The sequence below is a fragment of the Littorina saxatilis genome, unplaced genomic scaffold, assembly GCF_037325665.1.
Source record: "Littorina saxatilis isolate snail1 unplaced genomic scaffold, US_GU_Lsax_2.0 scaffold_357, whole genome shotgun sequence".
NCBI classification, from domain to species: Eukaryota; Metazoa; Mollusca; class Gastropoda; order Littorinimorpha; family Littorinidae; genus Littorina; species Littorina saxatilis.
The window spans coordinates 48,427-53,621 of NW_027128022.1; the positions used below are offsets into that span (position 1 = coordinate 48,427).

Sequence of the window (5,195 nt, forward strand, 5' to 3'; positions counted from 1 at the left end):
CGTGACAGTGCCGCCTCAACTTTCACGAAAAGCCGGATATGACGTCATCAAAGACATTTATCAAAAAAATGAAAAAAACGTATGGGGATTTCATACCCAGAAACTCTCATGTCAAATGTGACCCTCCACCACGAAATGAGTCGCATGTCACCTCGCGCGGTTCTGCGCTAGGCTTGATATAAGTCCGAAGAGTGTATGGTAACAGCGTGAGGGTCACCTTAGTCACAGGCTTATAACTCAAACAGTTTTCGCTCTTTTCTAAAACGGGTTTCACCACTGGATAGAGCATAAAAAACTCTTTATGAAAATGTAAAAATATGAAAATCCTGCAAAGGTGACATGCGACTCATTCCGTGGTGGAGGGTCACAAATTTCATAAAGATCGGTCCAGTAGTTTAGTCTGAATCGCTCTACACACACACACAGACACACACACACACACACACACACACACACGCACATACACCACGACCCTCGTTTCGATTCCCCCTCGATGTTAAAATATTTAGTCAAAACTTGACTAAATATAAAAAGGGTATTTTTTGAAATGTTTAATTATAGACCAAAACAAAACATTCACGAGTATGTTGTTGACCTGATGGTCTTTATGGTAGACAGCAAGAGTTGCATGTTCAAGAAGTTAAAGCAGTACATTTGAAATAGCAAGGTAATTTAAGGTGGTATAATTTTAATGGTAGGTTCCACTGTAAGGCGACATGGAGGGTATCTTTGACGGACTCATTCAACATTCATACCCATGCACATCACCTCAAACACATAAGCTTTGTTCTTGAGTCAAATTTATTGCCTTCATAAATATTGTGTTTGCAGATTGGCTTATCTATGAATTTTTTCGAAAATATCTTGGGATCTACGTACGCATAATGTAACTCGTGAAGAAGAACATAATAAGTTCGTCATGAGGAATCCAATTTGCATTTCAACCCATTTGCCTTCCTTATTGTTAATTTTTTCTTCATAAAGACTACTTGAAATAAACAAAATGTTTAACCATTTCAAGGCCTCTGAACACGTTTAAAAAAAAATGCAGGTCTTTGCTCACTATATCAGATCTGCCAAGGCTCAGTTTACACAGGAAAAATCATCTGTCGACTTGAACACACACCAATAATCAACAGCCTCACTGCTTCTTGGAGCTGGATTTTGTGTGTGGAATGAATTGCACATGTGGCGTTTTAAAAGTACATTCGTGCAGAAAGGCTTTAATTTAATAATTAGGTCTTCGTGATGTTCTCTTAAAATAACTAACATGTGTTCCCTTTATCGGGCCTCTGAACCAGTTTTGTGAATATGCAGGTTAAACTCGTGCTTTTTCTGTGTTATCAGTGTATTTCTCATCCAGGCATGGATGCGTCCTCTTAAATGGACAGCCCTTCGACAGCCCTTCCCGTGTAAACGATTGGGTTCAAAATCTCAAATCTTACCAGGCTTTTACATGGGATATGGCCATCCTTCCGTTTTGAAAAATACCAGAACTGAACACTCTGTATGGGTACTCTCTTTGCGAATGTAGAATTTTATGAATTAGTTTCTTAAACGCCACACGTGTAAAACATTCCCTAAAAAATCCAGCTCCAAAAACCAGTCAGGATGTTGATTCCTGGTATATGTTCAAGTCAAGAGATTTTTTTTCTATGTAAAAGTCTTCGCAGATCTGTGTAGTGAGCAATCCTGTTTTGAAAAAGGACGTGCCTTTAAGCCTGTATCTATAGACGGTTTGATTGTTGAGATACCTGGTGGCAATGACCGCACGGGTGGCAAGAGGTATAGTATATAATGCACAGATGACAACAAACCGACCTGCATTTAAAAAAACCGTTAGGAGGCCTTGATAGGGGGAAACAGTTTGTTAATTTCCAGAATCTTTATGAAGAAATAATGAACGAGAAAAAAGTCTGGCCTTTAAGTAAATGCAAATTAAACTATGTATACTTTTGACAAACTTTTTCTGTTCTTATTCACATGTTAAAATGTGTGCAGAGATCGTTAGTTACTTCCAAAAAACCATGTTTCAGGCAACAGGCAAACGGACAATACTGGACACAGGCTATGCTGACCGGCTCATGGACTGACTACCTGATGCTGGAGTACACCAACAGTGGAAACAGTCTGGAACAAAATGTTGCAGCATGTGAACCATGTACCGGACCACGTGACAACCCAGTATCATCTTCAAACCATGCAGGAATCTGTTCAACCAAAAATACTAGTTCAACACAGTCACACGATTTGTAAAAGTATATTTCAGCCTTCTGTAGCTCAGGGAGTTTGAACCCCACTCTTCATCCGTTTGTGAGAGTATTTCTGATTGTTTTGACTGCACAGGTTGGTAATGGTACGCTGATGCTTCTGCTGAGAAACCCCACTCGCTAGCGCACCAGCTGCCTGTTATGGGTAAGCGACGTGCCTGTATTTCCTGCAAAGCAAGACAGAATAAAACAGCAGCTTAGTTTGAGCTGTTAAGACATTCGTACCAGAGAAAACGTGTACGTGTTTGTTTGGAGAGGGTGGATAGAATCATAAGACACACTGTGTCTATGTGACGTAGAGCAGGTTTTCAAATTCATGCTGAAGCACTGTGTGATCGCTATTTTTTCTGGCATATATCTTACCTTGATTTCAGATAGATTGGGAACCGAAATGAGGATGTTCACATGAATAAACTATGCTGATATGTATGTGTTTAGAAATAAAGAATAGTTTTAATGATATATGATGGTGTGGTTTTTTTTTTAAACCCAATGTGATATTTTCGTATTTGAAAACAAATTGTACACTCTGTTGTCAATTTTACTTGCAGATAAATAAATCTATCATAATGGAAATCATCTGTTTGTGTTGTGTTACTTACCCATTTTGATCAATGTTGAGTCGTCCATATCCCTGTGTGTACGCATAGTATGCAGTTTGAAGATAGTAGATGTCCGAGCAAACATAGGAGGATGTGCTGTTAGGCTGTCTATCTCCTCATCCAGGTTTTCCAGATATTTGAATTTCGTTCCCTCTTGGAGTTTCTGCACTGACACCTGATAAGCAAAATACACGTATCACTCTGTGATCATGGCAAAATGTATCATCTGTATGCCCCGTTCAAAAATTACCTTGAGATTCTAAGGTATACACAGAAATTGCAGTGGATCACAAAAACAACACGAACAGTAGTAGGCCTACATATATTCAGTTTAAAAATTCATGCAATGAGAGTCAATAACCCGATTTAACCCTAGGTAGATTCAGGGTCCCACTGACTGAATCTCATATGGTTGCTTTTCGGCACACACCACACATTTTTAATGGGACTGTGGGGTTTTGTTAATACAGTAAAATATATAGTAGCAACGTACTGTCTGTTCGTGACGTTTGAGAATACCGATCTATGCACTAACGCATTGTCTTTTTGTTGTGTGACTGTCCGATATTGCGTACTCCTAAAAATCAATGATCAAAAAGTTTAAACTGCTGTAATCGTGTTTCAGCATAATATGTCTGACAGTGCTTATTTGCTTCCAAAACGGCTTGCGATATCACGCCATCAGCGTTTCTCCACTGCTCAGAAAATCTTATGATTTCAGATCTAGTTTGAGATCGGAAATCACGTGTGCTCGTTTAAAAAACTAAATTCATTTATTACTTCCCTTTGACCGTTTCGCAAGAAAAATGTCAGGATCACTATTAGTATTAGCACATGAAAGCAGCCCACCGCCATTTAAAAAAAAGTTTTACTGTTTAGTGGTGTCGATGTCATGTAGTGTCTTACAGTCGCAAATAAAAATACCAGGATAATTGCAGCTTTGTCCGCAAGAAACAGGCTTTGTGCAATGTTAACTTGCTGTCTACATGTTTCGTTGTGTTACTCAGAATTCCAAGAGAAAATAAGGATAGTCGCGTGTGAACATCACTGTGGAAGCATTTATTCTAAACTGGGCAGTTCAAGGACGAAATCCTTGATTAAAGATAGGAAAATAAACAACACCAGATGCCTGAAATAATAGCATAAATCCATAATCTTTACATGCTTACAGATCTGTGGAAGCACATCAACTGATCTGTGAAAAACACACCTGACTTCGATCTAGCATGCAAGAGGTAGCGACTACGGACTAGTGTGTCAACATCACAACAAAGAGAATCACATACCATTTCGTATTGCCGCTTATGCTGGCTCTGTTTCAAGCAGTTCCTTGTGGCCTCGCCAGCATTTTGACGACGAAGAGGCTCAAACGGGCACGCTAAAACCTCAGGCTGGCTGAAAACCGGTCCGTATTCCACTTGTCTTCCTCACTGCTTGAGCCGGCCATGTTTGTTGTTCAAGGCTCGTGACGTAGCACACGTATAGGCACAAGGTCATGAGCCAAGACTGCGCGCGCTATGGAACGATTCAGAACAACTAAAAACGAGTCAAAGTATACTTTTTGGATTTCTGTGTTCATTTTTACACACGCATTTGTGGTTAATGAATTAAGAGGGTCAACATATCAGAAGTGACCCTAAACCTTGGACTTTTCCTTTAAAGTCTGATAACAAACATCACTATGTTTCTTGGCTCGCTCACTTTTTCTGTTCACTCATCCAAAAGACTGCCATTTTTTTTGACAAAATCATCAGGCTCAAACAGCCGATGCAAAAGTCCCACGCTTTGAAGTTACTTCAAAGTGTGGGAAGATCCCCCCACACTTTGAAGTAAAAACTGAGTTTACTTTAAAGTGTGGGAAGATCCCCCCACACTTTGAAGTAAAAAAATGCGTTTACTTCAAAGTGTGGGGCACATCACCACACTTTGAAGTAATTTACTTCAAAGTGTGGGATTACTTCAAAGTGTGGTGCCACAGTCGTGCCGCGTCTGCTATCCAGTTCGCGGTAGGATTAGAAAATATATATATATATATATATATATATATATATATATATATATATATATATATATATGAGCCTTTGCCAAAAGGTGCCATTTCGGACCCATGTATTTTTGGAAAGCAAGTGTAATTAACTGGATTACCCCAACATGTTTACATGTATTGTGCTTTGGAAAAAGGGAGTTTGATGAATGCTTTTTTTAATGTTTTGAAGCCTGTTGTTGTTGTGAATGTTAAATAAAAAATAAAATGTTTTAAACATACACCAGAAACGGCCCCGAAAAATTTTGGACATTTTGGTGTCCTCGGGAAATTTTCGAT

The 5,195-nt window shown here is 39.1% G+C and overlaps 1 long non-coding RNA gene across 1 annotated transcript; it reads right to left on the reverse strand.

Moving 5' to 3' along the window:
* Positions 1-793: 793 nt before the first annotated feature.
* On the reverse strand, positions 794-4,395 carry LOC138956396 (uncharacterized). Its single transcript, XR_011452641.1, has 3 exons — positions 4,159-4,395; positions 2,873-3,047; positions 794-2,437 (listed from the first exon to the last, which is right to left on the reverse strand). It is a non-coding gene; the product is annotated as an uncharacterized lncRNA (long non-coding RNA).
* Positions 4,396-5,195: the final 800 nt, after the last annotated feature.